A 13,609-nucleotide genomic window follows, 5' to 3' on the forward strand; every position below is an offset into this window, starting at 1 on the left:
TCTTTGCCCTGTGGCGTTTCTACATACTTCCCTAAATGAAAACTCCGTGATTAAAATCTCATTCTAGGATGAGTTTCCAGCTGCTCCGTTTGTCCTTGTCAGGATACGCATCCTAATTTACAGTGATTTTAAACATGTTTGTTCTCCTGGATTCATGTAATTGCATAATCTCACAGATAAAATGATTTTGCAACTGACATAGTCACTGCACTATAGATATGCACATTCTATGAGCAACTGTCCGGATACAGATGAAACCCTTTCATTTGCCTGCTTGCATTACAGTGGTTATGTTCGATGATAGGAAATGCTCACCCAGTCCTTGGCAACGGAAGTACACAGGATCAGTGGTGCATATATTTAACATACTATCCATGCCACTTTAAATCATATATACCCAGATTGAAGGCTGAGCATATGGATCGCATTCAAGTGTGGAGTATTGTATACATTCTTCACAAATAAATATATATATATATGCATATATATGTATATGTATATATATATGTGTATATGTACGTATGTATAATGTGTTCTGCCCTACCAAACATGAATATGCTCATGAGTGCGAACACAACCTCACACAGTACCAAGTACTGTGCAGACACACACAGTTTAGTTATTCTGCCACTTCAGAAAGGGTGTGGTTAGTGCAGGCACATCTAGTTTTCAAGTTTGTTGCTTCGCTAGACTTCCCGTTATCTGTGTGCTGTCACAGAAAAATTTACTCAGTGAATAACTTGACAAATATGTTGTTCCTTTCAGTAGGGTATAGAGTAACCAAATTTGAAGAATAATAAAGAATGTAGATACATACAGTTGTGATTTTCCAGCAAAAGGGTTGACAACATTGTCATGTGTTGCTTTTTAACTTTGAATTAAGTTAATGCTTTATTCAGTGGCCCTTGGTCTTTTGAAGTTAAGACACATGGTCTTGGGCGACAGTTAGCCATAGGAATAAAGCAGGCAGCATAATGATAGAACCCAAGTAGGGCTACAGTACTTTAAAATGCTAATAATACAAATGTATGCATTATCACCATGCTGGTATTCCACTCCAAACTTTCTGAGATTTTGTAATAAGACAGATTTAGAAGCAATAATATATTTATTATGTTTTTAACTGGTCCACATGGACAAGGAACGATGGATGAATAGAAAGTCCTCAAAAGTTAATGAAATGAGGAAAAAAATAGGGAACAGTGTTCCTTATGAAAAAGATTGATACTTTGAAAATAACTAGATATATCCATTTAAGGTATGTCTCCATTTCATCAAGTAGCCCTCTAAAATGCATTGAACTTTTAAGAAAAGCTTAGGTTAGAAATGCTTCAATCTCCATGGATTCAAATAACATGTTCATAAAGATCCAGCTGAAATTTGACACAGGATTCTATAAAATTCTAAGCACCTTTTGCTATGCTAGAACAGACTTAAACTCTTATTAAGTATATCACCAGTGTTAGCCAGATTTCTATTATTGTACAAAATACTTAAGCCAATCAACTTAAAAGGGGTAAAAATTTATTTTAGCACACAGTGGCACACACTGCAGTGCTTGGCTCATTGGCACTACTGCTTCTGGACTTCTACTGAGGTCAACCATCAGGTTGGATGGTTATGGTAGAGCATCATGTGGCAGGAGAGCAAAGAGTAAGAACAAAAGTCTGATGTCTCAAGATGCCCTTGGAAGACAAGCTCTGCCAGTGGCTTCCAGATGATTTCTAGGTCCACCTTTAAAGTTTCTGCTATGTTTAGAGGAGCCAAGATGAAGCTAAATGTGACTAGCACTATGACACAAGGCCTTTTAAGCTCCAAACACAGTTCCTGAAATAAATGATAAGATACCTTAATTACTAACAATTAGGAATGTTCATACCCCTACTTTTTAAATAAAGACATGATTACAGAAACATCAGGAGCAAACAGTGACATCATCTGCCCCATCTTTCCCACTTTTTGTTACTGAAAATTGAGAATTAGGAGAGTGCAGCATGGGAAGGTTTTAGGAAACAGTCATTACATGCCTGTGAGGTTTAAAAGTCGTGTGTGTGTGCGTGCATGCGTGTGTGTGTGTGTGTGTGTGTGTGTGTGTGTGTGTGTGTGACTTAATACTTGATTTAATGGTCATACGATATGAAAGTAGTAAAACAATACTGTTTTCCATGTTTAAAAATGAAGAAGAAGAAACCCAGATAGAATTTAATGATCTCAACATCAAGAAATGTTACTCATTACTTACTGAAGGGAATTTTTATACCACAGTCACTCTTCTGGTGTTTTTAAAGAGGTTTTATTTATAGGTTGCTTTTTTTTTTTCCGGAGCTGGGGACCGAACCCAGGGCCTTGCGGTTGCTAGGCAAGCGCCCTACCACTGAGCTAAATCCCCAACCCCAGGTTGGTTTTTAATAGAGTTGCTTTTCATTCTGATTTGGTGGCAAATTCTTGCAATCTCACCAAGTAGGCTGAGGCAGGATGATAGATTTGAGTCCAGTCTCAGCTTCACAGTGAGGGGCGATCTCAAAACGCCAAAAGGGAAAGGTAGTTCTGGAGCGGTTTTATTCATGGTTAATGAATAGATATGTCAGTGATCCTTTTCTAATTACATTTTTTTTCAGAGATGATATGGAAACTTTAGGTGAAATGTTGATACTTTAAAGAAAACATTTCATTTTATTTTCTAAAACTACTAGTTCCATGCTAAATATTTAATTGCTATTACTATATGTACTGTAGGTGCAAAAAATAAACAAAGTCAATATTTTATAAGTGTTTTCCAGAAAGGACAGTTTTCAATTTAGTTAGGAGTTTGCTTCCAATAAACATTTTGAAACTAGGCCACATTCTTCACTCTGCTTGCCAAAACTAGAAATTTTAGAATCTACACTCGTGTTCTACTTCCGGGACACACACCCAGCCACCTTACATTAATCCAGCCAATTTAATTGCTTGCTATTAACGATGTTGAAGAGAAGATGTTTTCAAACAGGAGTGGAGTGCAGAGTCAGGGTGGTAGGTCAACACTGAGGGGGACAGAGATGATTGCTCCTGTGAGGCAGGAAGAGTGCCGAGGCCTTGGCGCCCCCCCCGCCCCCCATTCCTACAGAGGACACCTGCAGCAGCGATGGTGGAACCAGGAAGCACGCTGGCATCAGTTGACATCCAGACAGTGGCAGAGCCATTTTAAGGGCCAAGAAAAAAAAAGGAGAAATCTCTACTTAACCCTCCTGCTTAGAGAGATGGCAATATTAATATTTACCTGACAAATTAATTATAGCCGTCTGTCTTCTGCCTGCCTCGCAGCCTCATTCTATGACCCTGGCAGCTGGAGGATTGATGTCTGACATAGCAATTCTGAGTTTTGTTCTTGGTTTTTCAACCAATGAGAGGTTATTTACAAGATCTTGTTTTTCTTCATTGATAGGAAATGTTGATCAGGAAGATCCTGACTGAGTAGGCTTACTTATTTGTATTTCTAATGAAGTATAGTGGTGATATATATATTTGTGGGTACAATGTGACAATGCAAAACATGTGTGCACTACGTAATGATCAAGTCAAAGCCTTTGGTATATCCATCATCCCAGTCTGGTATCATTTCTTTGGGCTTGTTCTGTAGACTTTTTCCATTAAACTTGTCTTTAATATTCTCTTTCAGTTCTATGAATAATACATTTTCCTTTTCAGAAACTATAATGCCACCTCTTGTCTTCATCACACACATTTATATATTTCTTGGGAACAATTTCACATTCTGAGAAGCACATATGACTATGTATCTTAGAGCACCTAAGTTACGTCCAATCTCTTGCTCTGGATCCAATATTGTTCCGTCTTCCCAATCCTTTAAATATCTTATAAGCTGAAGATGCCTGCTTATCCAAAGCCCATCTGACTCCACACTATTTTCTGGATGCTGGTTCTCCCAATCTGCTGGATTAAATCTCCGTGACATTATTTCCAAGGTGATTTCTAAAGCACATCCTCCTATGAAAATTATAATACTCATAAGCATGCCATCAGGGCAAGGGACAGTAACCAAGACAGTTTTTCAGAGGGTTCAGTTACTTCTGTAGCCAGACATGGGCACAAATGCAGAGAATTCTCTTCACTGTGCTAAGTGGTGTAAGCTAGAAGAAAAGTGGTAGGCTCTGGGTGAAAAGGAGGGATCTAGTTCCTGTCAGACACTAACTATATATGGGGGTCATAAATTCCTATTCCCCACGGCCATCCTATTCAGTTTGAAGGAGTGCTTGATAAGACAGGAACAAATCTTACATGTGCATATGATGCACAATTGACTTAAACTCAGAAAAGAACAGAGCATTCAGACTGCAGTGGACAGATTCCATGGTTTATAAGTTAAAAAGAGAAAGAAAAGCAGCAATCTTTATCAACAACCACCCTGGTAAGAATATTTCTGCTTTTAAAACAAAAGCCTCAAACTCTACCCCAAAGTTTTCATTTTCACTGGGGCTCTTGGCACATCTCCTTCCACACTCCACAATCTAACACCTGAAGTGGCATCACTAATGTACCTAGACCTGCAGGTCAATGGATGCCCTGAACTTCAGTGAGACCCCTGGGAGCCAACGTAAATTAAAAAAAATAAAAAGAAAGAAAGAAAGAAAAAAAGAAAGAAAGAAAATACAGACTCAATATCAAGAGTAATTTTAGACACTAGAATGTGAAGTTCAGATAAATCACTTAGGTAAACCGGGTCAAAGACAATGCCTTTTCTTCGATGATGATTTACTGCTCTAATACGTGTGGGAGCTGACGATACCTTTTGTACTGATAAGAAATGCGTGCCATTACCCTCTAGGGGGCTCCGCTGTGGAGGAGGCATCTCCTATAATAACAACAACAACAAAAAGGGGGTCCTTTGCAATTTGGAACAGTTGAGAATAACAGAACACAACTGTGTTACTTGAAAATTCTCCCTCCGCATCTTAAACGGGTCAAGACCTCCCATACAATGCAGAGGACAGTCCTGTGAGGACGAAGCTCTCCCATAATAGGCAGTTAAAGATTCCCTCACGGTGTGCAGCTCAAGGTCCTCCATCCCATGTAACTGAAGATTCCCATTCTATGCTGCTCAGGATCCCTCTCCTATGTAGTTGACCATTCCCATCCTATGCAGCTGAGCATCCCCCTCCTCTGTAGTTGAAGAACCCTTCCCCTGCCGCTGAAGATTTCTCTCCCGCAGCTGAAGATCCCCCATCCTAGGCAGCTGAGAATCCCTCCCATGCAGTTCAAGTTCCCTCTCCTACATGGTTGCTGTCCCCTCACCCTATGTAGTGAAAATAAACCTCTTATGGAATTGAAGCTCCCCATCATGTGAAGCAGATCCCCATCCTACATAGTTGAAGATTCCTTGTCATTTGCCACTGAAGAAACTGCCCCTGTGTAACTGATGCCATGCAGTACTGTGAAAGGACAATGAAGAACTCCAATATCTTAGGTACCCCCAAATTCTATCAAAGAGCAAGCTCTGAGGTTTTAAGACTTTCCGCTTATTTATAGATGGTATGTGTTTTACGACTGAACTTTATCTGTATTTGTCTTCAACAAGACAGGGCAAGTTATAAAGAAGACAGCATGCAGCATGACAGAGGATAGCAAGGTAGTGTAGCCATAGAAGACACATGCAAAAATGAAAAAAAAAATAGTTGTGTTTGTGGCGTAGAAACACCTGTCTCTGAGTCTGTTTCCTTATGCTCACACTTCCACCTGAGTTGATGTGCATGAACATACGAAGGCCCTGCTTGGTTTAGAATGCCTTTCTAGATCATTTTCCCACTTTACTCATTATGCCAGCATCTTTTTCTTAAGCTAGAACTTGTTCATTCTCAGCCTAGCTGGTCCGCCTGCCTGGGAACCAATGTTACCATCTCTGACTGCTGACAATACACATGGCTGCTACACATGCCCAGGTTTTCATGCAAGCGTCGGAATTCCAAACTCCAGCCCTCATGCTTACACAACAAGCATGCTGTCCACTGAACCACCCTACCCACTCTAAGGACATAATTTTTGAAAAGTGAAGGCCCAAGATGGGACACAGGTGCTGCCTTCAAAACGATTTCAATAACAGTATTCAACGCAATCCACGAGATGGTGAATTACAAACGTGGTTCCTCCTTCACTCACACATTTGGACAATTAGCGTCACTGAGACACGATGAGATGAGTGTTTGCTTGGTCTTCAGCAGCAGCAGTAAAAGAATGGAGACTTATTTCATTCCTAACTGCAAGCCATGCTAGAGGAAGATTTCTTCATGGGCTGGCAGCTTGACAAGGAGGGTTTGAGAGTTCAAGTTAATAGGTTCTGTGATTCATAGCTACTGTTCCTGTCAAAGGCATGATAATCAGCTCTTCTTCCAGGGTTGGCATTCTCTGCTTTATGTGAGATTTCTTATACTTGTCCTTGAATTCATCTCTCCTTATTGAGAAAACATCAGTCTATATTTGTATAACTTTGTGAACATCTGTGAAGGAAACAAAAATCAAAATTATCCAGCCTTTCCCATAAATTATGGTTCAGAAAACATTTAAAACTAAATTAGCCCTGTGACGGGAACACACCTTAAAAGCTAGGATTAATGTTGGGTGTCATGAGGTAGAGAAAACTAGAAAGCAAACATTAATATAAACTTTCTAATAAGAAGACATGTTCCTGTCATGTTCCAACATGTCCTTCCCTAAGTGTCAAGTAATTTGGCATGGTTTTGCTTCTTGGCTTAAGGAAATGGATTATAAAAACAAACAAAACATAAAGTATGCATCACTTATAGACTACAAAATATTAGTAAAAGGCCAACCATAACCTTTTTTACCAGTTTTGAAAAGTGGAATAATACTACAAAGCAACATTGTTTGAGTACTAGTGAAGGAGTTCTACTTGTCAGCCTGGACTGATAGCCCACCTACGCCAGTGAAAATGGATAACCGGCTGGTACACAAACCAGGAGGCGGGGTCTCAATGTTACAGTAAATGACCACACCACATGGTCCTTCTTCTGGATCAGCGAGTGATCCATCCATTACTCGAAACTATGTTATTTCTTCACGTTGAATTAATCCACCCCAAGTCTCAACTTTAATCATTTGTTGCTTCAGAGGAGTTATATCCCAAATGGTACGATTCAAAAGGGAAAGTTTCCACTGTAAATTACATCCCCCTAGGACCTCATGAACTTGTCCAATGCGGCTTGTGTATTGACAGGAATGTATAAGCAACTTCACATTTCTGGTCTCAGTTTTCTTCTCTCTATAAGAGTCTGTGTTGATGAGCACTACTATACATTTGTATTTTATGGAAGTTTTAGACAGTCCTAAGGACAAAGTCTTTTATTAAAAATCAATCTGAGTATTTGAAGGAAATCCTATCAAAAACTATAAGGAGTGGGGGAGATGGCTTGGTGCATTAAGTTGCTTACCACAGGGATGAAGACCTGAGTTTAACTTCCCAGAACCCACATAAAACTGGATGTGGCACACACACCACCACCATCACCACCGTCACTACCATCAGCACCACCACCACCACAAACAACAACAACAATAATGAAAAATAACATAGAAAACATCTCACCATGGAATTTACATTATGTCCCACAGTATATCCCTGTTCCTATATACCTTCACTTGGAAATGTTCATGGCAATGAGTCATCAGTTTGGTTCAAGATCTCCAGTGTCAGTGATGCTACCAATATTGGATTCTCCTAGGAACTCCTCCCAGTTATCTTGTTGCCCTGTGTCATGGAAACCTTGCAGCTTTGGATCAGCAGGACGGGCTCTTTTATTTTCCCCAACCATTTACAGTTGATTTAGATTTGGGGGTGAACTAACACAGAGCCCTGCCTAGATCTCGGCATGAGTAGCAGCTGACCTGGTCAGCCTCTCGAGTCTCCCTTACTTGCCCCACCAGGGTAAGCTCTCCAGCACTGCTCTGACTAGGCCACCGGATGCCATCATCAACAGGATAAAGGGGCAGCTCTCCTGCGCTCCTGTCCTCAGCCTGGCTCAACTTCACCCATGCCTATAGAGCCAGCTCTCCTGTGATGCCCAGAGGAGGTATATATAGGGCCTGTTCTCCCACAGTGCTGCAGCTAGCAAAGGGGCAGGGCCAGCTCACAAACTCCCCTGACCTGAAGGCAAAGGTGGGTACAAAGGACAGGGAGATGAGAACTGGGATACGTGATGTGAAATTCAAACAATCAATAAAAATGTTTAAAGCATTGCTTTACTGAGGGTCCTCTCAAAATGGCTTGCTTGGCCAAAACAAACAAGCAAGCAAACAAACAAACACCTTCAGGGGAAAACCCACAGCTCTATACTGGACAGAGTTTTATTTGTTTGCAATGACACATTGAACACTTCTGTAAGTGCTTCTAAGCCACAGGGGATTCCGCTGTTGCAAATTCTCTGTTTAGCGCTATTGCCCATTTTTTAATTGGGTAATTTGGTTTGCTGATGTCTGATTTCTTGAGCTCTTCATATAATTTAGATATTAGTCTTCTGTCACTCATAAGGTTGATGAAGATCTCTTCCCATATTTTCCGGCTGACATTTTGTCGTATTGATGGTGTTCTTATCCGTGTGAAAGCTTTTCTGTTTCATGGGATCCCATTTATTAATTGTTGATATTAGTGCCTGAGCTATTGGTGATCTGTTCAGAAAGTTGTCTCCTGGGCCAATGCATTCAAGGTAGTCCCCAATTTCTCTTCTATTAGATTTAGTGTATCCAGTTTTATATTGAGGCAATTGATCCACTTGGACTTGGGTTTTGTGCAGGTCTATTTGCATTCTTCTGCATGCAGGCATACAGTTAGGACAGCATGATTTGTTGAAAATACTCTCCCTTTTATACTGTATGATCTTTGGCTTCTTTGTCGAATGCCAAGTGTTCATAGGTGTGCTGGTTTACTTTTGGGTCTTTGATTCTATGCCATCGATGAACCTGTCTGTTTTTATGCCAATATTATGTGGGTTTCATTACTATTGCTCTGTAGAACACCTTGAATCAGGAATGGTGACATCTCCAGAAGTTCTTTTCTTGTACAGGATTGTTTTAGCTATTCCGAGTTTTGTTTTTCCATATGAAGTTGAGAATTTTTCTTTCAAGTTCTATAAAGAAATGAGTTGGCATTTTGATGGGAATTGCACTGAATAAGATTCTTTGTTAATCCTACTGATCCATGAGCAGAGGAGATCTTTCTGTCTTCTGATATCTTCCTCCATTTCCTTCTTCAAAGACTTTAAGTTCTTGTCATAAAAGCCCTTCGTTTGCTTGGGATTTGTTAAGGGTGTGCATTGGTCAGATCATCACAAATATGTGGCTAGTATGTAAAATCATAATAATGGTTACTACTGAAAAACATACATTAAACTTCAAAAACCTGGATGTGACCATGATTGTCTGTAATCTCAATGCTTCTCCACAAAAATTGGTAGGGGAGACAAGAGAATCCCAGGAATGCCAGGTAGCCGGGTACATGCAGTAGCAGAAAGCAAAACATACCATCTCAAAAAAGAGGGCAAAGGGTGAAACCTGAAATTGTCCTTCAATGAACACCCATCCCCCCACAATCATGCCTGTGCATACACACGGTGCACGTACACACAGATGCACACATGTGCACACATACACATACAGATGCAAAGCGCACACTCACAAATAATATTTGAAAAATATTAGTAACTATGATTGCAAATGTGTCTAAATATGTAACTCTTGAAAAAAAATCTCTAAAATCCAAGCAGATTTCTTATAAGAACAATGTGTTGTAAATTATATGTTAAAATATGTAGACATGAGAACCTATGACTTTAAGCTTGAAACTCTACCTTCGATATAGAATTTACATAAAAGACTTCATTACTTAGTGCTTTTTTAAATCAGACTTTTGAATTTCTGTTGCCAATCTAAATCACAAAGAGTAGATAAAAGTGTGCTCTTGTAAAATGTAGTACTTGAATAATATTTACATAATTAAGCCTTTAAAGTTTTTCCCACATAAATTATTCACCTTGGAGTGGCTTTTCTGCAATAGCTAGTATCATGTCCCATTTTCAGTGCTATGAATAGAAATAGCCTGGTCCGGAAACCTTGATTTTACAGCTGGGCTTTTCTCCTCCTGAATGTTTTGCACACTATAAAAATTAAAACATTAGGAGACAGTCATGTGTGCTATCCATTTATCATTCACAGGATATTCCTGAGGAAATATAACTTATTGAACCACAATTAACTAAATTAAAATGTATTTATGATGTTATTTTAATAAGTAAAATTAAAAAGTAAGGTATTAATAAATTTCAGCACATCAAAATATACAAGAGAAAATACTGAATGGACAGAAAGTTATGTCAAATTTAGCTAAGAAGGTCTCTATTAGGCTGTCTAAATGTTTACCTGGCAGAGTCTTAACTCCAAGTGCTAGAAAGGTGACAGAGGCCACAGGAAAACAGAGATAGAAGAAAATCCTAAAGTCTGTTGTCTGCACGAGTGAAAGATAAATAAATTTCATGTCAAAAAGAATTAGGGGTAAAGGAAAGGGCAATGTGTACGTCAGAGGTGTGGGACCAGTTTGAAAGTGTAGGGTCCCTTAGAGGCAGGTAGGAGCTTGGAGCCAGTGAGAAGCAGATTAATAGCAAGTTGTTAATGGTGTGAGGTAGGCAAGACGATAGAACAACTGGCTTTTCCTTCCAGCTCTCCATTTCAGATCTGTAGAGTAAGTTCCTAAGAAGAATGTCAGATGACAATGCTGTGAAATGTGAAGGAAATATAAAAGTAGTGAATTAGAAGATGGCTCTAATCAATGACTCCCATGTTGTGCAAAATGAATGAACACACTTGATAAACTAACTCAGAGTTAGCATACACAGAACAACACTTCACACACCTTCGGCAAATGGGTGAGATGTGAGTATTCTAAATCCAAACACTGAAGAGTAATCTAATCTATAGGAAAGAGCGAACTGTGTTAGGACATGTCTGACAGAAACAACCAGTTTTACATAGCTAACTGTATATTAGATGCACTTGCAGTAGTAATTAAAACAATCACTTCTTCATCATAGAGGGAAGTTTAATAGTGGTTCCAAAGATTAGGTAATATTCTTAGAGTTAGTACACACTGTTTAGAGACTTAAGCTTGAAATTGTTTTTTTTTCTAGTATTTTTCATTTTATTTTTTCTTTACATTAAATTGACTGCTACGATGACTCTCCATTTTTGAGCCTGGATGTGTTATTGAAACCATGGCTGCTATAAAAACGTGAGCTCAAGAATATGGATAAAGTGGATTATTTCAGTATGAATTGAACAAGGGTTTTAAAAGCCCTTTTGCAGTGGGTAATATCCTGATGCAAGTGTTAAGAAAGGGGTCTATGTCTCTACAGATCTTTTCCAATGTGGCTAATCTGGGGCAGCCAGGGAACGTGTTGTTGTCATTCTTAACCACTGAGCATGGGAATATTATGCTTAGAGACGTTACCATTTCTCTATGTCCCTGGGCAATCTAGCTATATATTTAGTAGTTCCTATTTTTAATAAGAGGGTTTTTTATTGTTTAATAAAATTCTGAAGTGAAAATTATTATAAACCTTTGATATATATTAGGTAGTCACTCATACAAAAGACCTAAACAAACAAACACAAAAGGACTTTGATTAGATCCCAAATCCTAATTATGAAAGCGTGGCAAATACATAATTAAAATAAAGTGTAGGTCTTTAGCAGGTTTTGCTTATTATTCAAAGGAAGTGAATGCAATGGCTTTTAGTAGTGTTAGCATTGCTGGCACTAAGCAATGCTCATTTGTGTACAGAGGGATGTCTATTAATATTCTGTAGATGTATTAATGATTCCTCATAATATTTAATTTGATCATATTTAGTGTTGATTTCAATCATAATGTATTTACACATTATTAAAGGAGAAGACCTGGTCATGATAAGTTATAGGTGCTGTAATCTCCAAAATTTTAATTATTTTTAAATTTAGGCTTTGTTTACAAGGTTAAAGACAATTAAAGAGAAAGAGAGAGAGAAAAATTAGAATGTACAAGAGGCTTTGATGGCCATCCAGCAATATCTTACATGCATGTTCATTTCAAGGATGCTGGGCCCATGTACCATGATGCTGCTGTTTACTTCCAAGTGCATAAGCAACAAGGCACCAAGAAAGAGAAACACCTGCTTAGCGGTTGGCATGGCTGGTCTCAGTATGTCAGTTTCCTCCATCAAATGTGCTTGTGTACCTAGTGGAAGGTTTTTCAAGCACAGAGAATGGAATGATTACATAGCCACGAAGACAAATACAACAAGAAATAATCACACAAGGCAATGAGGTCAGCAGCAGTGAGTAAACTCTCACCACTATAATTCCTAGGTGTGACCTTTGCAAACACATAAAATCATGCATGTACAGGTGAAAAGAAAACAGGAGGAAAGTGCTCAAGAGTGGAAGGGAAGGACCATGGGTAAGGAGGCATATGCTCAAAGTCCATTAGACACTTGAAGGAAGATGGCCCCGTGTAATAATAAAAGAAACAACTATTTGTCTAGTTTTCCATACAGCAGAAAGAGAAATGTTATTTTAATGCATCTAAAATAATGGGCATATTGTTTTGAATCTGGCAATGACTTCAGTTTGTACAAATTTGTTTTTATCTAAAGGTTATAGCTGTCTACTTAGGGTCAGTAATGCCAACAAGCTAGTACTCATAATTAGTAGTAAATACGTTAATCTCTTTCAATAGGGATTTAGCTCCTAGCCATGCGTGCCTGAGGCAAGGCTACGAGAAAGATGTGGCCCTCCTTCTTTGCCTTGGCGAAACCTGCATTGGACATAACTTATCAAACGAGCTCCAGTAGGGAGCCCTCAGGAGACATGCACTGGCTCAAATTCGCTTTTCATGGAGCCAGTGACAGTAGCAGCTTTCCCCATGAGTTCCTTCAGCTCTGCTGTAAGCTACCTTTTAATGGCTCCTAAAGAATATTTTTTTCTTCATCTCCAAACCTGTGAACCAGGCTAGGTTATACAGTAAAGGAGAATTAATGTCATTATGCACCGAATATTAAGATAAACTTAGTCTACACATGACAGGTGGGCTTGACGTAATCAAAAGTCACCTTAAAAATTAAGGGGGAAATTCAAAATAGCAAAAGATGGCAGTGTAAAAGATACTTGGCTTCATGTTGCTAGTTTTGATGGCAGAACTATGAGCCAAGGAAATTAGTTGGCCCTAGAATCTGGAAGACAAGGATATTCAGGCTCTTCTAGAATTTTTACTAAGGACAGCTCTGCCAATACCTTGATTTTAGACCTCTAAGACATATTTTTCACATTTGATTTATAGAACTGGAAAATAATAAATTTGTCATGTGTGTTATTACTAAATTTGCAGTGATTTGTTACAAAACCAGTAGGAAACCAACAAAACTACCCTTAAACTAAGCCAGCAGTGAGCAAAGGAAAAGTCACTCTTTCTCAAGTGAGCAGTAGCACCATGATTGAAGATTTCCATTCTTACAATCATTTCTAGCTTTTCTGTTGAAAATGCACAGTGTATAAATATTATTTGGAATGAAAGAAA

General features: G+C 38.8%; 1 protein-coding gene and 1 long non-coding RNA gene across 13 annotated transcripts in view; both read right to left on the bottom strand.

Annotated features, from left to right (window-relative positions):
- Magi2 (membrane associated guanylate kinase, WW and PDZ domain containing 2) overlaps positions 1-13,609 on the bottom strand; it is a 1,487,762-nt gene that overhangs the window by 1,427,210 nt on the left and 46,943 nt on the right.
- On the bottom strand, positions 1,503-12,271 carry LOC120102475 (uncharacterized). 2 transcript variants are annotated; one of them, XR_015686325.1, is made up of 4 exons: positions 12,111-12,271; positions 10,037-10,160; positions 3,260-6,491; positions 1,503-1,827 (listed from the first exon to the last, which is right to left on the bottom strand). It is a non-coding gene; the product is annotated as an uncharacterized LOC120102475 (long non-coding RNA). The 2 variants fall into 2 exon arrangements; XR_015686324.1 differs by lacking the exon at positions 1,503-1,827 and having other exon boundaries at positions 2,278-6,491.

Source organism: Rattus norvegicus, chromosome 4, assembly GCF_021556685.1.
Source record: "Rattus norvegicus strain SHRSP/BbbUtx chromosome 4, alternate assembly SHRSP_T2T, whole genome shotgun sequence".
Classification (NCBI taxonomy): domain Eukaryota; kingdom Metazoa; phylum Chordata; class Mammalia; order Rodentia; family Muridae; genus Rattus; species Rattus norvegicus.